This window comes from Capricornis sumatraensis, chromosome 23 (genome assembly GCF_032405125.1).
Source record: "Capricornis sumatraensis isolate serow.1 chromosome 23, serow.2, whole genome shotgun sequence".
Lineage (NCBI taxonomy): Eukaryota > Metazoa > Chordata > Mammalia > Artiodactyla > Bovidae > Capricornis > Capricornis sumatraensis.
This window is the reverse complement of record NC_091091.1, coordinates 16,801,324-16,829,287: the sequence shown is the minus strand read 5'-3', so window position 1 is coordinate 16,829,287 and position 27,964 is coordinate 16,801,324. Positions and strand designations below refer to the sequence as shown.

General features: G+C 39.4%; 1 pseudogene; it reads right to left on the bottom strand.

Moving 5' to 3' along the window:
• Positions 1–13,816: 13,816 nt before the first annotated feature.
• Positions 13,817–15,793, bottom strand: LOC138070350 (cytochrome P450 2C18-like; annotated as a pseudogene).
• Positions 15,794–27,964: the final 12,171 nt, after the last annotated feature.

Here is a 27,964-nt window from a genome sequence, read left to right as displayed (position 1 = left end):
CATAGTTGGAGATGGCAAGTAAGAGTTCCTGTTAAGTAAGCAATGGTCGGGGTTCAAAATTGTTGCACTGTTAAAAGGGGAGACCTTGAGAACATAACACTGCAACTGTCAGGTGTTGCTCTGAGTAGGGCTTATCCTGTCCTTGGGTCTTGTACAGGTCAAAGAAACATCAAATTCTCAGAGGTGCAAAGATAAGCTTGAGATTAGATCCTCAGTAGCCTCCTATCTTCATTTTTGTATGTCTGAACTGTGATTACTCCATTATAATTTCAGTTTGTCATCAAGAGCAAGATAGAGAGATTTTACACAGAACAACAGTGTGCGTTCATTGAAGGATCAGAGGCATGGACTTCATTAAACAGACCCACCGCACAGAACCACTGGTACACACAGACCCAAACAGGAGATGAGAGTTAGGGTCATGAAGATCTAAAAATCACTGGAAGGATAAACATCACTAGATCACTAATGGCAGTGTTTTACAATCACATGTTCTACAAAGATATCATATATGTTTAAATTGATTAGTGCAGTTATGTCTAAGATCTTTTAGTAGGGAAAAGTAAATTTTTGTTAAGAACTAATTAGAAAATGTTTTATCCCTCATGTTTGTATAGATTCGTGTTTTATTTACCATGTAAGAGAAGATTTTCACACCTATGATATCTCTTTACTCTTTCAATTACCTTTGCCTGACATGGACAGAAAAACCATAGCCTTGACTAGACGGACCTTTGTTGACAAAGTAATGTCTCTGCTTTTTAATATGCTGCTAGGTTGGTCATAACTTTCCTTCCAAGGAGCAAGCATCTTTTAATTTCATGGCTGCAATCGCCATCTGCAGTGATTTTGGAGCCCAGAAAAATAAGTCAGCCACTGTTTCCCCACAAGCAACCATTCAGTTCACCAGGGTCACCACATACTCTGTATGAACCTTGATTCAATATTTTGTGACTCATCCCAGTCAATAAATTTCCAAATATATTTATTCGGTTAATAATTACTAAACTGATTGACTAAAATGGGTGTCAGAAAAGTTTAGTTTTGTAACCTGTAAACTTCATTGAGTCTAACACTCTGAGTAGCTCTTATTTACAACAAAGAGAAGCAGTAATTCACTGCCTAACTTCAGTTCAGTTCAGTCGCTCAGTCTTGTCCGACTCTGCGACTCCATGAATCACAGCACACCAGGCCTCCCTGTCCATCACCAACTCCCAGAGTTCACTCAGACTCACGTCCATCGAGTCAATGATGCCATCCAGCCATCTCATCCTCTGTCATCCCCTTCTCCTCCTGCCCCCAATCCCTCCCAGCATCAAAGTCTTTTCCAGTGAGTCAACTCTTCACATGAGGTGGCCAAAGTACTGGAGCTTCAGCTTTAGCATCATTCCTTCCAAAGAAATCCCAGGGCTGATCTCCTTCAGAATAGACTAGTTGGATCTCCTTGCAGTCCAAGGGACTCTCAAGAGTCTTCTCCAACACCAGAGTTAAAAAGCATCAATTCTTCGGTGCTCAGCCTTCTTCACAGTCCAACTCTCACATCCATACATGACTACTGGAAAAACTTATGTAGCTCTAAATTCTAAAATTCTAAAAAAACTGAACAGATTATTGTGGATGAAATAAATTTGGTCACTTCCTTTAGAGCTGCCTTTTTATTCCTTGAGAGACGAGTGTGTCTGCTTTGATCCATTTTCCTTCTGTTAAAGCTCACTGCTTTTTACAGAGTGAAAGAGTCAAAGATAATTTAAAGATTGAAGGAATCTCTGAGATCAGTTAGTCCAATCTTTCTTTCTTCCGATCAGCAATTTAGTGACAGTGGATAAGGAGTCCTCACTGCATTAGTACAAGGCCTTGGGTTAGAATCCTAGTTTTCCAACTCCCAGTTCAGTGACATCACACATCAGTAGCATTCTTGTTGCTGTCCAAATGATCAGGAGTGCATCAACATTAAGCTCTCCACTATCATAAAGCAATACAAACTTCAGGCTGACTAGAATTGTGGATTTGGATTATTCTTTTTAATTAATACAATTTATTTTAAATGGAAGCATATAGTTAATTTCAATATTATATATTTCAGGTGTACAACATAGTGATTCAGTATTTTTACAAATTATGTTCCATTGAATGTTATTTTAAAAGATCATTGCCATAACTGCCTGTGCTTTACAATATAGTCTTATTGTTTATCTATTTTATACAGAGTAGTTAGTATCACTTAATATCATATCCTGGAGAAGGCAATGGCACCCACTCCAGTACTCTTGCCTGGCAAATCCCATGGACGGAGGAACCTGGTAGGCTGCAGTCCGTGGGGTCGCTAGGAGTCGGACATGATGGAGCGACTTCACTTTCACTTTTCACTTTCATGCACTGGAGAAGGAAATGGCAACCCACTCCAGTGTTCTTGCCTGGAGAATCTCAGGGACAGGGGAGCCTGGTGGGCTGCCATCTCTGGGGTCGCACAGAGTTGAACACGACTGAAACGACTTAGCAGCAACAGCAGCAGCAATATCATATCCCTAACTTGCCACTCCTCTTCCTTCTCCTCTTTGGTAACCAGTAGTTTGTTTTCTATATCTCTGAGTCTGTTTCTGCTTTGTATATATACTCATTTGTATAATTTTTTAGATTTCACATATAAATGATATTATACAGTATTTTTCTCTTATTTCAGTAAGCATAATATTCCCTAGGAACATTCACTTTGCTTCAGTTGGCAGAATTGCATTCTTTTCACGGCTGAGTAATATTCCACTGTGTTTGCACCACATCTTCTTTATCCATTTGTCTGTTGATGGACACTTGGCTTGCTTCCATACTGAAAGGCTGGTGCTAAACCACAAAAGACACTGGGATTCTTGGCCTCCGGAGGAAAAGAATTCAATCCAGGGCCAGAGATGAGGCTTGATCACTCAGAGCTTTCATATAATAAAGTTTTATTAAAATATAAAAGAGGTAGAGAAAGGTTCTGACATAGACATCAGAAGGGGGCAGAAAGACTGCCCCCTCACTAGTGTAAGCAATGGAGTTATATACTTTTAATTAGTTATTACAGAGAATCAAAAGAATCTCTGGACCCACTCCCATAATTTATATTTTAAGATAACAGGAATAGCCAGAAAGTTTTTTTTCCAGAAACTATCCTCAAGCAGGATACATTATTGTTATATAATCCTAAGGAATGTAGAGGAAAAAAGTTTGTCCTTTCCTCCTCCTTGAGAATTCCAGATCACTCTCTCCTTGGGGACCCCTGGACATCTTATCAACCTGCCTAAGAATTGACTCAATACCTTGACTTGTAAGTAATGCTGCTATAAACATTGAAGTGGAGGTATCTCTTTGAATTAGTGTTTTCATTTTCCTTAGCTATACACCCAGGAGTGGAATCGCTGGATCATATGGTAGTTCTATTTTTAGGTTTTTGAGACAACTCCTTATTATTTTCTACAGTGGCTGCACCAATTTACATTCCCACCAACAGTGTACAAGAGTTCTCTTTTCTCCTCATCCTCTCCAACATTTGTTATTTGTGGCCTTTTTGATGACAGCCATTCTGAGGTGTGAAGTGATTTCTGTGGTTTTGATTTGCATTTTTTCTCATGATTAGCAATGTTGAACATCTTTTCATGTGCCTAGTAGTCATCAATATGTCTTTCTTAAAAAAGTCTATTCAGATCTTCTGCCATTTTTAATAGAGTTGCTTGCTTGACATTGAGTTGCATGAGTTGTTTATGTATTTTGGACATTAACCCCATTAAATGTATTATTTGTAAATATTTTCTCTTATTCTAAAGGTTGTCTTTTTGTTGACTTCCTCTGCTGTACAGTTTTTAATTTTAATTAAGTTCCATTTATTTTTGCTTTTATTTCTTTTGCCTTAAGAGACCAATCCAAAAGAAATTATTGCTACAATTTATGTCAAAGAGTGTTCTATGCTTTCTTCTAGGAGTTTCATGGTTTCTGATCTTACATTTAGGTCTTTCATCCATTTGAGGTTTCTTTTGTTTATAGTGTGAGTAAATGTTCTAATTTCATTTTTTACATATAGCGCTATGTTTTCCCAGCACCACTTATTGAAAAGACATTCTTTTCACTTTTGTAAACTCTTGCCTCCTTTGTCATAGATTAACTGACCACATGTGCTTGAGTTTATTTCTGAGCTCTCTATTCTGTTCCATTGCTCTGTCTGTGCTTACACCAGTACCATGCTATTTTGATTAGTGTAGCCTTGTAGTACGGTTTGAAGTCTGGGAGAGTGATACCTCTGGCTTTATTCTTTATTCTCAAGACTGCTTTGGCAATCCAGTCTTTCATAGTTCTACATGAACCTTAGGATTGTTACAGTTTTGTGAAAAATGTCAAGGGTATTTTGATAAGTGAAGTCACTCAGTTGTGCCCAACTCTTTGCGACCCCATGGACTATAGCCTACCAGGCTCCTCTGTCCATGGAATTTTCTGGCAAGAGTACAGGAATGGGTTGCCATTTCCTTCTCCAGAGGATCTTCCCAACCCAGGGATCGAACCTACCGTGTGTCCTGCATTGCAGGCAGACACTTTACTGTCTGAGCCACCAGGGAGAACTGGTATTTTGATATGGATTGCATTAAATCCAGAGATTGCTTTGGGTGGTATGAACATTTTAACAATATTTTCTGCTGGTCCAATAGCTTCATAGTATAGTTTGAGATCAGGAAGTAGAATGCCTCTGGCTTTGTTCTTCTTTCTCAGGATTGCTTTGGCTATTCAGGCTCTTTTTAGTCACTCAGTCATGTCTGAGTCTTTTGTGATCGCATGGACTGCAGCACTCTGGGCTTCCTCATCCACCACCAACTCCCAGGGCTTGCTCAAACCCATACTTCATGTAGGCTGTTTTTGCTTGCATACAAATTTTAGCATGGCTTCCCTATTTCTGTAGAAACTGTAATTGGAATTTTGATAGGGACTGCAACGAGACAGCTTCAGATAGTTATGGATATTTTAACAATTTTAATGTTTCTGATCTATGAACACAAGATATCTGTTTGTGTCTTCTTCACTTTCTCCTAACCAAGTCTTTTACTTCCGATTGTACAGATCTTTCACTTCCACCATTAAATTTATTCCTATGTATGTTATTGTTTTTTATGCTATTGTGAATGACATAATTTTCCCTATTTCTTTGTCAGACGATTCACTGTTAGTGTAAAGAGATGCAACTATTTTGTTGATTTTATATCCTGCAACTTTACTGAATTCATTGATTAGCTCTGAGAGTATTTTGAGTCTGGGAGTTTCTATATGTAAAATGATATCACTTGCAAATAACACCACCACCTCACAGCAATACACTGTTCTGTATTTTTCTATATATTTGGCCTTTACAAAATGTCCTTTTCCTCCTTATACTGTCATGTTGTTTATGGTGCTTTCATTGCAGATTAAATAACGCCCCCTAGCATTTCTTGTAAAGCAGTTTGAGTGGTAAGGAATGTTCTCAGCTTTGTTTTTGGGGGAATGTTTTAGCTCTTATTTTTTTAAAGACAGTATTGATGAGTATAGGTTCTTGGTTGGTGGGGGTTTTTTTCTTTCATTTCTTGGAATCTATTTTCTCATTCTCTTCTGGAAGGGTTCTGCAATCTTCTGGTAGTACTGAAAGGGCGCCCTTGTCTGTGACAAACAGCTTTCTCCTGCTGCTTTCAAAATTCTTTCATAATTTACTTTTGACGATTTGATTATATTGTGTCTCAGTGTAGATTCCTTTTTATTTTAGGTTCTTTTATAAGTCCAGTATACTTCCATCCACTTCCTTTTCAGATGTAGGAAGTTTTCTGCCACTGTTACTTTGAATAAGCTTTCTAGTCCTTTCCCTTTCTCTTTTCCCTTTCTAGGACTTCTACTCTTAATATATTGGTCATTTCACAATGTTCCATACATCTTTTAGGCTTTCTTTTCTTTTTCCTCTTCTTTCTTCTCATTCTCCTGATTTAATAATTTCCAGTGACTTATATTTGAGTTAACTGACCATTTCTTCTGCCTGATCTAGTCTGTTCTGAACCCTCTAATGATGTCCTGTTTGATCCCTTTACATTGTCTATTTTTTTCTTGAAATTTCTGCTTCATTTCTTTATTGTTCTCATGAACCCAGTAATAATATTTATGACTATTGCTTTGAATTATTTTTCACTTAAATCATGTAATTCCTGTTATTTCATTTTCTTTGACTCTGCATTGCTTTCTGACTTTAGACAAACAGTCACACTCATTGTCTTCATTGACTAGTCTTATGCAGGAGAACCTCACCAATCAGTTCACTCAAAGATTGTGAAGGTCTCTAAAATTTGCTGGCTAGTCCAGCCTACTTCTTCTGTTCTGTTCATTGCCCATTATCAAGAGTATGCTGAGTCCTGTCAGTGTTCTAAAATGAGCAACACAGAAGCTAGTTCCTCATGAAACTGCTCCCAAAATTGTGAATGGAAGGCTAGATGTGAATGCCAACTCCCTTGCTCCTCAGAGAGAATCTGGGAGCTAGGGATGGGGGTGGGGGTTCATGCTCAATTATATGGCACTTTGCAGAGGTTCATAAGAAAGACTGATGCTGGGAAAGATTGAGGGCAAGAGGAGAAGGGGATGATAGAGGATGAGATGGTTGGATGACATCACCGATTCAATGGACATGAGTTTGGGTAAACTCTGGGAGTTGGTGATGGACAGGGAGGCCTGGCATGCTGTGGCTCATGGGGTTGCAAAGAGTTGGACACGACTAAGCAACTGAACTGAACTGAAGAGGTTGATAGTTATGGCGAAAGTGTATTTCTGCTGTTCTTTCTGGCTTTGGTGTAACTAGATTCACATCTACTAAGGTAGAGAAATCTTTCAACTAGGTTCTGGACTTTTTTACAAAGAGAATTGATCCATGTGCTGCTCTGAATCAATGTGGTCATTGAGGGAAGGAAAGTTCCGAGTTTCCTATTATGGCAGGTTACTAATGATATACCCTCTTGGGTGAGTTTCAGCAGATTGCATACTTAAAGAATTGACCATTTTCAATTAATTTATCAAGTCTGTGGACATAATACTTCCTTTATTATGCTTTCAATATCCATGACATCAAAGAGATGGCCCTTCTTTAAATAACAACTTGTGATATTTGTGTCCTCTCTCTTTTTGGAAGGAGACTGGTTAAGGTACTTTCTTGTACACAATCTCAATGATTTCTGTTTTGATTGTCAATTGTGGTTCACTATGTCTTATTTTAAACTGAATTCTCACTATCGCTGATCTTAATATTCCCTACATATGAAGCTGCTCTTGAAAACAATATCTCTCACTTTTAAAACCAAACCTCAAATAACTGTATACAACATGCATCCAAGGGAGATTTTCTGGTCTCATTCCTTCTGTCCTTCTCTGTGCATATCATTATAAGGAGCAGCATGACATCTTTGCCTTTTTTTCCTTTCTTACTTGCAATATGCACAAAAGAAGGAAAACCTGAGGAGTGGCTCGTCAAATTCTTTATTAGAAATATACACTGGAGAAATAGGTCTCATTGGCATACACTAATCATCTTGCTCTACTTTGCACTGACTACATGATACTATGTACATAGTACTAGTTAATATTAGAGACACATTAGGATATGTGATGACCAATACAAATGTTACAGGATATGAAGAATAGCAGGTATGTTTCTGTGGTGAAACTGTGCAGCAAATGAGAAGAGATCAGAGAATGTATTCTTGGGAAATATTAACAGGGCACTGGTGAATGATGCCCCCGAGGAGAGGGAGTTGAAGACAACATCACTGAGGAAGCTGGATGATCTAACATTCTTCACACAGGAATGAAGCAAAGCTGATAAGGAGGCAGCATAGTAGCTATCCCAGTAACAGCTGGTGTGGCGTCAATGTCCTTTGGGTCAACCACAGATTTCAAGGTAAATTTTTGCAAAATTGTGGTCAGGAATAAAAACAGCTCCATGCAGGCCAGCCCTTCTCCCACACAAATCTGTTTTCCTGAAAATAAGAAACATAGAGAGTACATACTCCTTGAACACCCTGTTTCTGGCTGTCAGAAAGAGACCATGCAGTAACTTTTTGATGAATGTTCAAAAGGACGAATAGAAGGCTGATCGCTAGAGAGATAGGTGGACAAAGGGTAGATACACATGCTATCCATCTAACACCTAATCTTAACAGGTATCCTTCTTTCAGCAGATACTTACTGAGTATCAGCACTATATCACATACTTCATTAAGTATATTATAACTCCAATTTGACATTTTCAAGTTTCCATCAACTTTTTCTAGAAATATTCATACATTGGTTGTATTTTTGTTCCTAGTGTGATGGTCCAATATCTTTCTTTTCATTCTTCAAAGCCTCTCTTCTCTGCTGTAAGTATACTGAATCTACGTTAACCTTGTAAGATTTAAAGTTTTATAACACAGAGTTTCTTTAGTCTAAGATGCACTTCTCTAATATTTTCAGAATGTAGTTTAAACTTCATTTCTGAATTTGAAAGAACTGGGTCACTGCTCCAAAGCTCCAGTAATCTAGCCCAATGATGAGGATGTATCATGGGAAGGGAAGGTGTAGGGGCACTGGGATTGCTGTACCTCAACATGGACAAAAAGCATTTTGACCAGGCCCAGAGTGGGTACTATGGAAGTTCCAAAGGATGCCCAAAGGCACCTTGTCCTCTGAAGTGAAGTGAAGTAAAGTCGTTCATGCGTGTCCGACTCTTGGTGACCCTATGGACTATAGCCCACCAGGGTCCTCAATCCACGGAATTTTCTAGGCAAGAGTACTGGAGTGGGTTGCCATTTTCTTCTCCAGGGGATCTTCCCGACCCAGGGATCAAAGCCGGGTCTCCCAGATTGCAGGTAGACACTTTATCCTCTGAGCCACCAAAGAATCCCTAAAGTAATGAAGAAAATGAATTTGTGTTACCTGCTGAGAAAGCCATGAAATAGTTGCTCTTCCTAAAGTTGCCATTCTCATCCAGGAAGTGGCCAGGGTCAAATACCTCTGGGTTGGGGAGTTCTTAGCCATCATGCAGCACAGAAGTCAGTGATATTAATGTATCTGTGCCCTGGAAAGAACAGATGAAGATAAACTAACCTATGAAGAAGTCACAGAGCTAGAAGAACTGCTGAAAATCATTTAGTCCAATCTTAGAATCAATAGATGACTAATCTTGGGTTGAAAGAAGGGTAGTGGCATTTTCAATCAGACAGAACAAGTAATAAACCAGGATAAGTTTAAGACTAATGGCAGTGATGCTGCTAAAGTGGACTTCAAAGGCATCTGAAATACTCAGTACATGGGTCTGAGAACTTATGAATCCAATCTGCTTATTACATTTGGACACTGGTGTCTGACCCCACTAGCTTATTTTTTTTATCATTTCAATTTTCACTCATTTCACATGTGGATTATGTCTCTACTATGTTTGAAATGTCTCAAATTATCTATTTGTATGGCTTTTGTAAATAGGCATTTGATCTAATATAAAATAACCTATTCAATGATAATAAAGTAAATACAATAACAAATATTATTGTTTATCATTGCCAAGCAGATTGTTCGTCTTTATTTAAAAATACAGTGTCAGACTTTATTACAGATTAATCCCAGATTTGAAACACAGGAATGATGGTAAAATTAGAATAATCATGTCACAGAAATTCAACATAGGATCATTACTTTAAGCAAGTTTTATCTATTAATGCTATAACTATTGGTTAAACGGTGAAGCATGATATAAAACTGTACAGTACCATGCAATTTTTTATTAATTAAATGTGCAAAAAAGGACCTGTGTCATGGAGTAATCTGGCAGATACTACTTTATCATGTGAACAACACTGCATAACCAATAATGGGATAACTCACATATGTGCCTGCACCTCCCCAATGAATTTCAGTGGGAAACACAAAGCACCCATATACTTAAAGTTGTAATTGGAATCTATGTCCAGAAAACAATCACATAAAACCAGCCTGAGGAATATCTTACGTGATTACTAAACTGAACTCTACAAAGTTAAAGGTACTAAAAGAAAACAAATAGTACAAAGAGAACTGATAACAGGAGAGAAATGGAGAACAGGGAAAATATAACCAAACTGTAGGTTTGTTTCTGACCTGGACATTGATTTACCAAAAAAAAAAAAAGTACAAAGTTTATTCCATGAAAACTGGGAAATTTTCAATATAGGCTGTCCATTAGATAATACTATTCTATCAATGATAACTCTTAACTATAATTGCTATTATTCCTCTGTATACAAACATCACTGTTTTGAACTATACATACTGAAGTAGGGAAGTGTGAATGAGTAGATGGGTAAACTGATAAATGAATATTTGTGGAAAATTTTTACACATTAAGGTATGGGGAAGTCATTTTAGCTTACACATGACTTAACTTGAATTTTATGTTAAATAAAACTGTCTGTGGCCTATCAAACATACACACTAATTAATTATTAAAGAAAATGTGAATTGAACAGAAATAAAGAATGTCCATGTTAAAAATAAAGATTAAATGCCTCCTTTCTGGGATGCCAATGTTGAAACTCTTGCAATAAGAAGACTCCTCTCTTAGGTGCCAAGGCCATACCAACTCGCTGTGCATATGTTGATAATGTTTTTTTGAAACCTTATAAGAATGTATCTCTGGCTTCCTGATGTTCTTTGTTCTGACAAGATATACAACTGTGTGGATAAACCATACCTCTCCAGAGCAGTTCCTCAGAGTTATCTGAGAGGTTGTCTTCTGGGCTATAGTCCTCAGTTTGGCTAAAATAAAACTCTTTTCTGTTCCTCTTACAGATTGTTTATTGATTATTTCTCAACACTGCAAAAGCAAGTAAATATACAAATTCACATATAACATACATATGAACATGTTTTTAATGTTTTATGTTTAAAAAATAATGCAAACTTGGGGAAATCTTCTATCCCCTAATGTTATCATATGAAATGTCTACAACCCTTTATCTTGTTTATATTTATATAAGAAATACATAAAATTTTTCTTTAAGATACCAACAAAAGATACAAAATCCAGTATTTTCAACAAATGTTGCTCAAATAATTACATATTTCATAGAGAAACAAGGGAGCATAAACATTACTCAGCATCATAAGTAAAAATTACCTGCATGGATCATTGTCTAAATGTAAGCACTAAATTTTGAAGTTTTAGAAATAGATAAGGGTAAATCTTTCAGTCTCTGTGCTGGAAAATGTTCTTTATATAAACTAAAAAGAAAAAAAATTGGACAAATCAATCTCACAGCATTGCAAAACATTCTTTTAGACAGTCTTACATACTAACAAACATCAACCCATGTACAAATATAGCCTTTGTACAGACAATGACTAAGCATTTTAAATGGAAAGTAATCAAGGAAGAATAATATTTTGTGACACATGGGAATTCTATGCAATCTAAGTTTCTGCTTCCATAAAGACTTGTAATATAGCCCTTTTTGTTTGTTTAATATGTCCTTGACTGCTTCCAAGCTATAATAGCAGAAGTGTATGAAAGCATACAAAAAGCATCAGACACTTCAAGGCTTCAAATTCTGAAATACTTACACTCTGGAATAATACAGAAAAAGTTTACCAACTCCTGTCTTAGACCATTCTCTCCAGTTAGTTCAGTAGCTCCAGCCTTGGATAAAACTAATCACTCATCTAATTCATAAAAACATGTAACAGAATCAGCCTCCCAATATTCTCATTGGAAAAGACCCTGATGATGGAAAAGACTGAAGGCAAAAGAGAATGGGTGGCAGAGGATGAGATGGTTAGATAGCAACACCAACTTAATGGACACGAATTCAAGAAAATTGGAAGAGAGTGGAAGACACAGGAGCTTGGCATGCTATAGTCCATGGGACTGCAGAGTCAGGAATGTCTTAGCAATTGAACAACAAAGCCCAATATTTATGTTTCTACACTGGAAGGGTCATGCAGAAGGGAACGGTCATCCCCAGTATATACTTGGGAATAGCTGTATGACAATATAATGGTTATTTCCAAATATAGTGGATGTGTGAGATGGGCCATTCCATTTTGATTTCTAGTACATTGTTTCTCATATACTTAGAAATAAGAGGAGAAACCAGTTTGATTAATGACTACCTTAGAGTCCAGTGTTACAAAAGAAAAGTCTTCTCTCAGCACGTCCTTTGGTTAAAAAAAAAAAGTGGACTTGAAGTACTAACTCTTGTATCAAATTTGTGATTACTGAGACAAATCCCATAATCTCTTCATAATATCATCAATTCTGTCTTCTCCAAAGATTGGTATTAGTACTTGTACCTTACACCAATCTCATTACACTATCAGCTGACTTTTCAACAGAAATTCTTCAGGCTAGAAGAAAGTGGCATGATATACTCAAATTTTTTTAATGTAATGAAAAGAAAGAACCCACATCCAAAAATACTCTACCAGATTTATAAAGACTCAAAAATTTCACAGATAAGCAAAGGCTATACAATTTCAGCACCACCAAACCAACTTTACAAGAAATAGTAGAGATTTTTCTAAGGAAAAGGGAAAGGCCACAACTAGAAACAGGAAAATTACAATGGAAAAAGCTCACTGCCAAAGGCAAACATACAGTAAAGTTATTTTTTAAAGTGCTGCATTTACAGAGAAGTCATAATTGAGAATTGCAATAAGATATACGTAAATGATTAAAACTCCTAGTTAGTTAGTTAGTTCAGTCACTCAGTCATGTCTGACTCTTTGCAATCCCATGAATCGCAGCACGCCAGGCCTCCCTGTCCATCACCAGCTCCCGGAGTTCACTCAGACTCACGTCCATCGAGTCAGTGATGCCACCCAGCCATCCCATCCTCTGTCGTCCCCTTCTCCTCCTGCCCCCAATCCCTCCCAGCATCAGAGTCCTTTCCAATGAGTCAACTCTTCACATGAGGTGGCCAAAGTACTGGAGTTTCAGCTTTAGCATCATTCCTTCCAAAGAAATCCCAGGGCTGATCTCCTTCAGAATGGACTGGTTGGATCTCCTTGGAGTCCAAGGGACTCTCAAGAGTCTTCTCCAACACCACAACTCAAAAACATCAATTCTTCGGTGCTCAGCCTTCTTCACAGTCCAACTCTCACATCCATACATGATCACAAGAAAAACCATATCCTTGACTAGACGGACCTTAGTCGGCAAAGTAATATCTCTGTTTTTAAATATGCTATCTAGGTTGGTCATCACTTTTCTTCCAAGGAGTAAGCGTCTTTTAATTTCATGGCTGCAGTCACCATCTGCAGTGATTTTGGAGCCCCAAAAAATAAACGCCTAGATGTCATTACTATTTGCCAGAATGATAGGCCTGGGCCCTGAAGTGATTCTCAGACATGTCTTTGAGGCTGTACATATAAAAACTGTCCAATTAAGTGATAACAAATATCACTGTTTCATGACCCATAAGGATCATTCCCATCATGTCCAGTTGCTATAGAAAAGATATTGTTCTCTAACTCTTTTAGGAAATGACTCAGAATTATCCTTTGTGATTTCTGAATTGAACACAAACCTCAGGATAGAGCATTATTAAAGCACATTTATACCCACACTGTGTGTACCATCATGGGACAATCATATGACACACATGACAATCACAGATACACATAAGCCCCCCTGGCTGTCTGTGCTTCACACCCTCCCCGCCCCTTCATCTGAAGACTGACAACCACCACCCATAGGAAAGATGTGGCTGCCCCGAAATGTTGCCAAGGGCATCACCGGAGAGAGAGAGAAGACTGCTAAGGTCAGAGTTAACAGAACACAGAATCACCCACCGTTGGGTCTTCTCAACTCCTCCACCAGGCAGTGGGCTTCCTTTTGAACCTGGTCCTCAGTGCTCCTCTTCCCCATCCCAAAATTCTGCAGGGTTGTGAGGGTGAGGCGCTGGCTCTCCTTCTATCTCCTTCCAATGCTGAAAATGATTCCTACCAGGAGGGGAAGCAGAAACTGGGAGGGAAGTTCTAGGGAAGGAGGAGTGAGCCGACACTTGGGAGGCTCACAGATGGACCACCCCTACCTATTACCAATGCTGACCATGTGCAAATACACACCTACCATCAACCTTAGTAGTTCTTTCAAGCACTCGGAAACTGCCTCTTCCAGAAAATTCCTCTCCCACATCAATCAGAGCTTCTTTCACTGCTTCATATCCATGTAAGACCACCATGGGCTTCATGCCAAAGTACACAGTGAACACAGGGCTGTAGACCTCTGAGAGCTGGGAATGGAAATGCATGTAATAGCAAAGAACTCAATATTTGATAATACATTGTGCCCGATGTAGAATGTATTATTATCTGACTATTATGTTTTTATTCTGCCACATAGCCTAAAATATTTCTGAATTTAATACATACGTATGATAGAGATTGTTACACTTCCCACTGATGGATGGAGATGCTGGGCCACAGCTTAAGTACACAGATTATGATTAATCCTCATATCAGCACTTTCAACAGGTTTATTTGCCCCACTTATAAACAAGGAAACTGAGGTCAGGGAATTTTATTTCATGTCCAGTGTCCCAGGGCTACTATACACACAGGATTCAAATCTGAAATTCTTCTTATTCACATTCTGATCCTTGATGAGAAACATATCAATAATTAAGGCCCACCTTTGGACCAAAGCCCAACTGACTGCTTCAGAATCAGCTAATGACATCAGTCATTAGAATTCTGATTCTGTAGCCCTGTGATGAATACTAGAAATCTGTAATTTTAAAAAATAAATTCAGATAATTTCCAGCCCAGTTTGAGATCCACTGGTATTACTAATACAGAGAGACAACATCATAGAGGCAGTGCCTGGCCATATAGCATCTCATGGAAGAACAACAGCTTTCATCTTGCAGCATTCACAGGGTATAGATGGCATCTGGCTGCAAAATCCTGACTGATGACTCCTTTCCTTCAATCACTCATGCTCGTCCTTATCCCAAGTCAACTCCTTATATCAGGCACAACGGCCTTTTTCAGAAAAGTTCTGTTTTCCTGATCATCTGAACAAAACACCTAGCTTATATAGAATATGACTTCTGGAAGAAAATCTCAAATCACAAAACATTTCATTTTTTATCTTCAGCCCCAAATAGCAGCAAATGTCTGTGTAACAAAGAAGGGAAGCAACATTCTAAACTTTTAATAAGCCCCAAATCACAGCAAATGCCTGTGTAACAAAGAAGGGAGCAACATTCTCAACTTTTAATACTTTATTACTTTGATTCTACCATACAAAGAGCTAAACACACACAAAACATATTATTGTTTTCCTCTACTTACAATAATGACATAGCTGAAAGGCAAGAAACGTGTCAAATTCACAGGAAGTAATTTGCTTCACACTGACCTATTTTGACAGTGTGCCTCTAGTGAAATGTAGGATTTCCCAGCAAGAATATTGGAATGGGTTGTTGTTTCTTTCTCCAGGGGATCTTCCCAACCCAGGATCAAACCTGGATCTCCTACTTGCCAGGCAGATTATTTATCACTGAGCCACCAGGGAGGCCCCATTAGTTTTATAATCGGGCTTAATTTACTGTGTGCAAGACACTGGAGAAGCAGAAAACCTACTTACACTGTTTAAGGATTTGCTGATGTTTTTAACATCTAATTGTAGGATGTTTCCAAGAATCAGGAGAGGAGTGAGGCCCGGCAGCAGCTTCCCTTTCCCAGAGCTCTGTTTCCAGAGTGAGAGGAGAAGCAGGCAGGAGAGGCAGAGCACCAGGACCACAGCCAGATCCATTGGCGCCTTCTCTTCTCACCCAGATGACTGTGAGCCTGAAACCTAAAGCTTTTATGACAGTCCCTGCTAATTCAACCTGTGCCTCTCTGATATAAATAGACCATGCACTTATATTCACTTTGCTCTCTATTCTGAGCAGACTGCTCCAATGATAGAAATAAACTGTGCTTTAGCTTTGTTTTCTCTCTGTCCAATGATCACTCTGGAAATTGCAGTTAGGCTGGTTTACCTGTGCTGGGATTGGGTCTAGTGCGTGGTAGAAGTCCCACTGTACAGCTGGGATTGAGAACTATGGGAAGAAATAATTTTATGCCAAAAAGGGCTCATAACTCTGAATTCAAATCAGTGACCAGTTGGGGATATTTGACTCTGAGGACAACCAATATGCCTTTTTGGCTTTTGAATGCTTATCTTGTAATACTATACCCAACACTAGGATACTCTGTCCTTGAAAATGAAAGATTTTAAAATATTTCAATGTACTATACTCATATTACTTTTGCCTATGTATAAAATACTTAATGGTGATATATTTAAGATCATTTAAAAATCAAAATACAGTTAACTATGGTTCAGGCTCAAGGAGGAAACAGACAGAGCTGGACTCCATCTTAGGCCTGTTCATGCTGATAATGCTCGGCCACCTCTCCAATGGACTCTGAACTCTGTGCTTAGTGCCTATGGAAACTGCAATAGAAGGATAAGGCCCCCTCTGGACAGGGGAATCTTGAAGATCACATCCAGGTTACTCATCGCCTAAGAGAAAACATACTCTAATCACCCCTGCCTTCGGACAGGTCATAAATTCTTCCCCTATCTATCAGGATGTAACTGCAGGCTTATTGATTATTAACTGTTTGAACACCTAACACATGAACGATGGGGTTATTGTGATTGTATTTACCCTTCCTTTGTTTTATGTAAATTTCAAGGAAATTGGGGTGGTGGGTTCAGGTGCGTACACATGGGGCATAAAAGATTTTCACAAATGCTGGTCGGGGTCCTTGGCTAAGAGGAGACTCTGCCTTGGGCCCGCCAGTGTAATAAACTGCACTCCACTATCTGCATTGTCCTTCTGAGTGACTTTGTTTCCCAGAACACGTGGCTATAACAAGGCCTCCAAAATGAAGCCACACAGTCATCACGGGTGTGTTCAGACATGTTCTTGCATTACTGGGAACTTGAATTCCCAACTGTGGCAAACCAAGGACTCCATCAACCATTTCAAAACAATATCTGCTAGCAGGTGCTTGCTGCAATTTTGTATTTTCAAAGTTTTCCACCCCCTTCACAACAATATAACTGTTTTGAACCCATCCAATTCTTGCTTACAAGCATTCTTACATCTTGTCATCTACAGTTCTAATTCCTATCAAAACATTAATCTATCCCTGTGGTTTTTTGCCTTTATAAATTTCCCCATTTTGTAGTCTGAAGCAACACAATTTAAGTGCTTCTTGGATCTCTGTCTCCTGGCAACAGTCCTAACAAACCCCAAACAAACACCTCTTGATTTCAACCAGATCTACATTCTTGGAATTCTTGGTTAACACTAACCTAATTCAAACATCTTGAATGACCAAAGATATAAGTATATAATTAAATGTATATGACTTTTACCTTGAAATCCCATGTCTAGCCAACCAAAATAAACATTGGAAGGTAGAGATTGTAATTTTGTATCTTTCAAATGAGAGAAAGGAAGATTCTGGGTGAACAGAAATGTCCAATGTCATATAGCTCATAATTAATAAGACTAGGATTCAAACTGAGATCTTCTGATGCCCACTGTGATGCTCTCTCATATATACCACAGTGCCTCAAGAATAATTTCAGAAAAACAAAACGAAACCCCTAAAATATTACTCTGAATATGCACCCAACTGATGGTTCACAAAGTAACAGGCTTCACAATAAATAGATATCTCTGGACTCCAAGGAAAAAAAGGTCACAGATTCTCAAGGAAATAAACCAAAATTAGGGATTCTCCCCCTCTCCATCACCAAACAGGTAAAACTTGCTCAAGTAACTGAGGGAAGAGCCAATCTCAAGAATTTAGGTGGAAGGCTTGAGAAACTATGGCTTAAACCTCCCAGTTGCCATGAGACACAACCTTTCTGTTGCCTTTTGAAGTCTGTCTTTCAGTTCAGTTCAGTTCAGTAGCTCAGTCGTGTCCAACTCTTTGCGGCCCCATGAATCGCAGCACGCCAGGCCTCCCTGTCCATCACCATCTCCCGGAGTTCCCTCACACTCACGTCCATCGAGTCCATGATGCCATCCAGCCATCTCATCCTGGGTCATCCCCTTCTCCTCCTGCCCACAATCCCTCCCAGCATCAGAGTTTTTTCCAATGAATCAACTCTTCTCATGAGGTGTCCAAAGTACTGGAGCTTCAGCTTTAGCATCATTCCTTCCAAAGAAATCCCAGGGTTGATCTTCAGAATGGACTGGTTGGATCTCCTTGCAGTCCAAGGGACCCTCAAGAGTCTTCTCCAACACCACAGTTCAAAAGCATCAATTCTTCGGTGCTCAGCCTTCTTCACAGTCCAACTCTCACATCCATACATGACCACTAGAAAAACCATAGCCTTGACTAGGCGGACCTTAGTCAGCAAAGTAATGTCTCTGCTTTTGAATATACTATCTAGGTTGGTCATAACTTTTCTTCCAAGGAGTAAGCGTCTTTTAATTTCATGGCTGCAGTCACCATCTGCAGTGATTTTGGAGCCCCCAAAAATAAAGTCTGACACTGTTTCCACTGTTTCCCCATCTATTTCACATGAAGTGATGGGACCGGATGCTGTGATCTTCGTTTTCTGAATGTTGAGCTTTAAGCCAACTTTTTCACTCTCCTCTTTCACTTTCATCCAGAGGCTTTTGAGTTCCTCTTCACTTTCTGCCATAAGGGTGGTGTCATCTGCATATCTGAGGTTATTAATATTTCTCCCGGCAATCTTGATTCCAGCTTGTGCTTCTTCCAGTCCAGCGTTTCTCATGATGTACTCTGCATAGAAGTTAAATAAGCAGGGTGACAATATACAGCCTTGACGTACTCCTTTTCCTATTTGGAACCAGTCTGTTGTTCCATGTCCAGTTCTAACTGTTGCTTCCTAACCTGCATACAGATTTCTCAAGAGGCAGGTTAGGTGGTCTGGTATTTCCATCTCTTTCAGAATATTCCACAGTTGATTGTGATCCACACAGTCAAAGACTTTGGCATAGTCAATAAAGCAGAAATAGATATTTTTCTGGAACTCTCTTGCTTTTTCCATGATCCAGCGGATGTTGGCAATTTGATCTCTGGTTCCTCCGCCTTTTCTAAAACCAGCTTGAACATCAGGGAGTTCACGGTTCATGTATTGCTGAAGCCTGGCTTGCAGAATTTTGAGCATTACTTTACTAGCATGTGAGATGAGTGCAATTGTGTGGTAGTTTGAGCATTCTTTGGCATTGCCTTTCTTTCGAACTGGAATGAAAACTGACCTTTTCCAGTCCTGTGGCCACTGCTGAGTTTTCCAAACTTGCTGGCATACTGAGTGCAGCACTTTCACAGCATCATCTTTCAGGATTTGAAATAGCTCAACTGTAATTCCATCACCTCCACTAGCTTTGTTCGTAGTGATGCTTTCTAAGGCCCACTTGACTTCACATTCCAGGATGTCTGGCTCTAGATTAGTGATCACATCATCATGATTATCTGGGTCGTGAAGATCTTTTTTGTACAGTTCTTCCATGTATTCTTGCCATCTCTTCTTAATATCTTCTGCTTCTGTCAGATATAATGGAATGAAGTATGCACAGTGTTAATCAAAATTTGAGAAAAGACCTGATTGAAATTAAACATGTTTCTGAGGGGTTTCTTAGAACTGCAGCCTGAGAGACATAGATTCAAGAAGCAGTTGAATGGTGCTTCCATCAGACTACAAAATGAGGGAGGCTTATGAGGGCAAAACCTATAAAATTCCATAAGTTGTCTGTTAAGAAGTATAATTGGACCTGGCAAGTAAGGGTTCCCATTAAGCATGGATCAACTGGGGTCCAAAATTGTTGCAGAGTTGAAAGTGGAAACCTTGAGACTGAGTGCAACTGGCAGGTGTGGCTCTGAATAGGGCTGATCCTCTCCCTGGGTCTCTGAATAGGGCTGATCCTCTCCCTGGGTCTGATACAGGTAAAAGAAACTTCAAGTTCTAAATGGTGCAGAGACAGTTCTTTGGCCAGATTCTCAATGGCCCCCTGACTCCCATTTTTGTACACCTGAAATGTGATTGCTGTTGTTGTTCAGTTGCTCAGTCATGTCCGACTCTTTGTGACCCCATGGACTGCAGCACGCCAGGGCTCCCTGTCCCTCACCATCTCCCAGAGTTTGCCCAAGTCCATGTCCATTGCTAGCATAATAGGAAAGCAATTGATTATTGCCTGTTCTCTACCAAATACTGAAACCATGCTAAAATTGCTTCTTAGATGTTTTTTAATTCTTTCAGATTTTCTACTTACATAATCACATTATTGTCAAACAAAAATAGCTTTATTTCTTCCTTCCAAATCTGTATAACTGTTATTTCTTTTTCTTTTCTTATTGCATGAAAAGATGAAAAGTTCCAGAGACCAGCTGTATAACAGTATGATTATAGTTAGCAATACTCAGTACTGTAGTATTCACTTAATAACTTGTTAAGATGGCAGATCTCACGTGTTTTTTACTATAAATTTTTGAAAGGTGTTGGGAAGAAATTCTAGGACATAGATTAAAGAAACATGTAGCTTGTAGCTTCTATGCCAGGCTCCTTTAGACATCCCAGGGCTCTAAGTCTTAAAACAACATTTATTTTAGCTAGACTGGCAGAGGTAACGTGGAAAAGCCATGAATATTTCTTTATCTGTATGTGAGTCACAGGTAGAATCTGATATGGTGTCTTTTGTTTCACTTAATACAGAATAAAGAATTTTCAAATAGTGGAATTCGTAATATAAGCTTAAAATTAGACTCAATGTGACAAACACTTTACAGGTTATTACATCTGGTGTGGGAAGTAAATAATTACCACATATTTGTTACCAAAATTCAGTAAAGATGGGGCAATGTTGGCAAGTTGAAAAGAGAATCAAATTGGATTTAGAGAAGACAGGTAAGCAGGTGTTGGTAATGTTGAAATCTAGTTAAATAAAACATTTTATAACGGTATTTTTGGAGAATTATGACATAGCAAATATTTATTCAAAACATATAAATCAATGCAGTGAGTACTGAAAACAGGAAATGAGAGGGTAACTTCCCTCATAGCTCAGTTGGTAAAGAATCCACTTGCAATGCAGGAGACCCCAGTTCAATTCCTGGGTTGGGAAGATCCTCTGGAGAAGGGACAGGCTACCCACTCCAGTATTCTTGGGCTTCCCTTGTGGCTCAGTTGGTAAAGAATCCACCTGCAATGTGGGAGACCTGGGTTCAATCCCTAGGTTGAGAAGATCCCCTGGAGAAGGGAAAGGCTACCCACTTCAGTATTCTGGGCTGGAGAATGCCATGGACTGCATAGTCCATGGGATAGCCAAGAGTTGGACACGACTGAGTGACTTTCACTTTCACAACAGGTAGGAAGACCAGAGGACCCCAAGCGGCAGGAAGAAATAAACTACAAATGGTGAACGTTTTTTCCCTCTCTACACAACATCCAGAAAACTAAGATCATGGCATCTGGTCCCATCACTTCATGGCAAATAGATGTGGAAACAGTGACAGACTTTGGGGGGGGGGGGGCTTCAAAATCACTGCAGATGGTGATTGCAGCCATGAAATTAAAAGATGCTTTTTCCTTGGAAGAAAACTTATGACCAACCTAGACAGCATATTAAAAAGCAGAGACATTGCTTTGCCAACAAAAGTCCACCTAGTCAAAGTTATGGTTTTTCCAATAGTCATTTATAGATGTGAGAGTTGGACTATAAAGAAAGCTGAGCACCGAAGAATTGATGCTTTTGAACTGTGGTGTTGGAGAAGACTCTTGAGAGTCCCTTGGACTGCAAGCAGATCCAACCAGTCCATCCTAAAGGAAATCAGTCCTGGATGTTCATTGAAAGGACTGATGCTGAAGCTGAAACTCCAATACTTTGGCTGCCTGATGCGAAGAACTGAGTCATTTGAAAAGATCCTGATGCTGGGAAAGATTGAAGGCAGGAATAGAAGGGGACAGTGGAAGAAGAGATGGTTGGATGACATCACCAACCCAATGGACGTGAGTCTGAGTAAACTCCGGAAGTTGGACAGGGAGGCCTGGCGTGCTGCAGTTCATGGGGTTGCAGAGTCGGACACGACTGAGCAACTGAACTGACTGACTGACTGACACAAAATTAAAAGAGGCTTCTTCTAATTCTGTGTTGGCACACCTGGTTCTGCCTTGAGCTAACTGATGCTTTTTTCTTATGGAAATGATTTTCTTAAGCTATGTTAGAGAAACTATGTTTTGGAATCTGCCTTTCTTCAAAATGGTTCTGCCTAAGACTAATTTTTTTCTTTTCTCAAACCTTGGGCTGATAATGGCTCAACAAGCTAGTATTCCTGTCAATTGTTTTATGGCTGAGGGATGACACACATCATGCCATCCTATGTCAAAAATGCATACTGTGGAAGAGGGGCCTGGTGAAACTGCCTCAGCCTTGAGGTGTCTCTCTTATCTGATCTAACAGGCATAAAGTCAGTTCAGTTCAGTTCAGTTGCTCAATTATGTCCATCCCTTTGTCACCCCATGGACTGCAGCACTCAAGGCCTCCCTGTCCATCACCAACTCCTGCAGTTTACTAAAACTCATGTCCATTGAGTCAGTAATGCCATCCAACCATCTCATCCTCTGTCGTCTCCTTCTCCTCCCGCATAAAACACCTTGCTAAAAACTTGCAAGGGGGCACTCTTTCTGTCCCCTTCTGATGTCTATGTCAGAAGATTTCCCTATCTCTATTATACTTTCCCTATCTCTATTATACTTTCCCTATCTCTAAAACTCTGCTATTCAAAAGCTCCAAGCAGTCAAGCCTTGTCTGACCCCGGGTCAAAGTTCTCCTCTGGAGGTCATGAATCCTGGCCTAACACACAGTTTTCAGTAGCAACATTTCAATAAGAAATGCTGATATTTTCTAGCAAGTGTGGCTAGAACAATTCTATCAGTCAGAAGTGTAGCTTTGGGCCCTGCACATACTCTCAGCCATTTCTGTGAGGCTGAACATATAAATATATGACATGACATTTGTTCATGCTCCATAAGAGTATGTGGAGGTCATTCCCACCCTGTCAAGTTAACAAGTATTCCCTGTTGAAAGGCTCTGAAATAGACAACCCATATTTATGCGATGAAAAATATTGTTCTCTGAGTTTTCCAGGAAATGATTTAAAACTATTCTTTGTGATTTCTGATGGTGAAAACAAAGTTCAGGAGAAAGTATAAGTAAACTACCTTTAAACCCACACTGTGTGCACAACCATGGGTGTACATACGACAATCAGCATGGCTACACAAAAGCTCCCTTGGCTTCCTCTTCTTCACACCCCTCCCTTCCAAAGAAGGGCTGCAATCATGATCCATAGGAAAGATGTGGCCACTCCTGAAATGTTTCCAAGGGCATCACTGGAGAAGAGAGCAGTGTGTTAAAGTCATAGTTACAGAATACAGCATCACCCACCATTTGTTTTTCTCAACTCCTCCACAAGGCAGCACGCTTCCTCTTGAACACGGTTCTCAATGTTCCTCTTCCCCATCCCAAAATTCTACAGGATCATGAGGAAGAAGTACCGGGTCTCTTTCCAATTCTTCCCATTGCTGAAAATGATTCCTACACCAGGAGAAGAAACAGAAACTAGCAGGGAAAGAGGAGTGACCTGACAGTGGGCAGCCTTTCTGGTGGATCAAACTCTGATGGAATGCTCCTCAAATTCCTCTTTTCCATCCTCCCAACCCCTATTGCCTGGAGCTTCCCTGATAGCTCAGTTGGTAAAGAATCCACCTGCAATGCGGGAGACCAGGGTTCAATCCCTGGGTTGGGAAGATCCACTGGAGAAGTGATAGGTTACCCACTCCAGTATTCTTGGGCTTCCCTTGTGGCTCAGCTGGTAAAGTATCCACCTGCAATGCAGAAGACCTGGGTTTGATCCCTGGGTTGGGAAGACCCCCTGGAGAAGGGAAAGGCTACCCACTCTGATATTCTGGCCTGAAGAATTCCATGAACTCTGCAGTCCATGGGGTCACAAAGAGTTGGACACGACCGAGCAACTTTCAGTTTCACCTCTATTGCCAATGCAGAGCACGCGCACATGCACACCTACCATGTCCTTTTCTAGTTTTGTCATTCACTGGGGAAATGTATCTTCCAGAAAACTCCTCTCCCAGATCAGTCAGCGCTTCCTGCAGGGCTTCGTATCCATGCAAGACCACCATGGGCTTCATACTAAAATACACAGTGAACACAGGGCCACAGATTTTTGAGAGCTGGGAATGGAGATGCTTGTAATAGCAAAGGAAGTCTATATGTGATTTTATATTGTGCCTGATGCAAAATGTATTATCATCCTACAATTATGCTTTGATTCTGCTACATACAGCATAAAATGTTCCTGAATTTAATACATAAATATGATGGTGATTGCTACAGCTTCCACTAATGAATGAACTGCAATGCCAGGCAAAGACCCAAGTAACTGGTACAGAGATTACAATTAATCCTCATATCAGCACCTTCAGCAAATTTATTTGCCCCACTTATAAATAAGGAAACTGAGGTCAAGGAATAGCAATTAACTTCCAATCCCGACGGCGACTAGACAGAGGATTCATATTTGAAACTCTTCTTGTTCAACTTTTGATCCTTGAGCAATATATCAATCATCAAAGCCCACCGTTAAACCAATAACCGGCTGACTGTTTCAGAGTTACATATAGAATTCTTTCCATGAGAATTCTGATTCCCTAGTCCACAGGGTTGCAAAGAGTTAGACATGCCTGAACTGACCTAGCATGCATGGTCATGATTATATTGGTCATGAATACTATGATTATATTTTGAAGTATGGTTGATTTATAATACTGTGTTGTAAAACTACAACAACTAGTCTCAAGAGTACTGCAAATTGATGCAATTATATATATATGACATATATTATTTTTTCAAATTCTGTTTCGTTATAGGTCATTACAAAATACTGAATATACTACAATTCTGTATTTTAAAAAATAAGTTCAAATAATTCTATTGCCCAGCCTAGTTTGAGATCCACTGGTGTCACTAACACAGAAAGAAAGGAAGCATCATGGAGGCAGTGCCAGGAATGCTCCATCCCACAGAAGAGCAACATTTTGCACCCTGCACCATACACAAGGTACAGATGGCAGCTTCCTCCAGAATCCCAGTGAATGCTGCTGCTGCCAGCTGGACTCTAACTAATGACTTCTTTCACTGATGCATGCAGAGCTATTTCCTTAATGCCAAGCACAATGTGATTCTTCAGAAAAGTTCTATTTTCATGGCTGTCTGAACAAAACACACAGCTTATATAGTGCACATCTTTCACAAGGAAATTTTTTATCACCAACCGTTTCATTTACCAATTACCTTCAGCCCCAAATCATAGCAAATTGCTGTGAAACAAAGAAGGGAAGCAACACTCACGCTTTAGACACTTTATTATTTTGATTCTGTCATACAAAAAGCTGTGTTCCTCTACTCAAAAAGCACATTGCTTCTCTATTTATGACAGTGACAGTTAAAAAGCAAGAGAAATATCAAAGTTTATAGAAGTAATGTGACTTATGTTAACAGTTTGCCCATAGAAATATTTATTATTTTTTAGTTGAGCTCAATTTACTTACTGTTTGCAAGCCACTGGTGGTGGTGGTTTAGTCACTAAGTCGTGTCCAACTCTTGGAACCCCATGGACTGTAGCCTGTGTCCATGGGATTCTCCAGGCAAGAATACTAAAGTGGGTTGCCATTTTCTCCTCCAAGGGATCTTCCTGACCCAGGGATCGAACCCGCCTCTCCTGCATTGACAGGTGGATTCTTTACCACTGAGCTACCACAGAAACCCAACGTTACAGTTGTGATTGTTCAGTCGCTAAGTCATGTCTGACTCTTTTCAACTACATGGACTATAGCATACCAGGACTCCCTGTCCTCCATTATCTCTAGGAGTTTGCTCAAGTTCATGTCCATTAAGTCAGTAATGCTATCTAAACATCTCACCCTCTTCTGCCCTCTTCTTTTGCCTTCAAAATGATGACATATTTAAGGAAATCAAAATGGAGTAACTGTGGGAAGTCATTGTGGATGTGATTTCAGACATGTTCCTGCATCACTGCCTATTTCAATTCTGAACTGTGTCAAACTCAAGTACTCCACTAGCCATTTTCAAAATGATATGGACAAGTAGCTGTTAACTGCAAGTTTGTAGTTTCAAAACTGCCTGCTTCACAACTATTCAATCATTTCAAACACAACCAATCCTCACTTAACAAGAATCTTTACATCTTGCCATCTCCAATCCTCATATTTTTCCCTGGCTCAAAATAACACTAATTTATTATATTACAATTCTAGAGGTCACAAGTCTGAAAATTAAGGTGTTGACAGGGCTGCATTCCTCTTGGAGGCTCTCAGGAGAATCCATTTCCTTATCTTTTCCAGTTTCTAGAGGCTACCTGCATTCCTTGGCTCATGACCACCTCCTCCTTTGTCAAGGTCAGCAGCACAGCATCTTCAAAGCTCTTTGATCCCCTTGACCTCCTACTTCAGGGACTCTTGTGATTCCACTGGGTGTGCCAGGTAATCCAAGACTATTTTTCTAGCCTCAAAATACTTACTTTTTAAAATTCTTAATTTTTTGTACAATTTTTAAAGGTTACTTTCCCTTAACAATTATTTTAAAATGTCCAATCCTAATCCTTGAAACAATTTTCCATTTTTTGCCTTTATAAAGTTTCACATTTTGTAGTCTGAAAGAATACAGTTTAAGCGTTTTTTGGATCTGTGTGTCCTGAGCAGCAGTCCAAACAAATCCCAAATAAACACTTCATGATTTCAACCAAATTTCCATTCCGGGAATTCATAGTTAACAATAATAAAATTTAAACCTCTTAAACAACCAAAGACATATAAAGCAACTATATAAGTAAAAGTACATGACTTTTACCTTTAAATCTCAAATGTAAATTTGTATAATTCTTTTCAATTTCACATATAAGTGTTATCATATAGCATTTTTCTTTCTCCAACTTGTTTCAGTAAGCATACTATTCTTTAGGAACATTCACCTTCCTACAATTGGCAGAATTTCATTCTTTTTATGCCTGAGTAATATTCCATTGTATGTTTATACTACATCTTCTTTTTCTGTCTGTTAATGGATCCTGGGTTGCTTCTATGACTTGACTTATAAGTAGCACTTCTATGAACACTGGGCTGCATGTATCTCTTTGAATTACTGTTTTCATTTTCCTTGGCTATATACCCAGGGGTGGAATTGCTGGATCATATGGTAGTTCTATTATTAGTTTTTAAGCACACTCCTTACTATTTTCCATAGTGCCTGCACCACTTTGTGTTCCCACCAATAGTGTACAAGTGTTCTCTTTTCTCTTCCCCTCTCCAACATTTATTTGTAGTCTTTTTGATGATAGCCATTTTGACAGATGTGAGGTGATTTCTCTTTGTCATTCTGATTTGCATTTTTCTGATGATTAGAAGGTCAGGAAGAAACAGTTAGAACTGGACATGGAACAACAGACTGGTTCCAAATGGGAAAAGGAGTACGTCAAGACTGTATACTGTCACCCTGCTTATTTAACTTATATGCAGAGTCCATCATGAGAAACGCTGGGCTGGAAGAAGCACAAGCTGGAATCAAGATTGCCGGGAGAAATATCAATAACCTCAGATATGCAGATGACACCACCCTTATGGCAGAAAGTGAAGAGGAACTAAAAAGCCTCTTGATGAAAGTGAAGGAGGAGAGTGAAAAAGTTAGCTTAAAGCTCAACATTCAGAAAACGAAGATCACAGCATCCGGTCCCATCACTTCATGGCAAATAGATGGGGAAACAGGGGAAACAGTGTCAGACTATTTGAGGGGGGGGCTCCAAAATAACTGCAGATAGTGATGGCAGCCATGAAATTAAAAGACACTTACTCCTTGGAAGG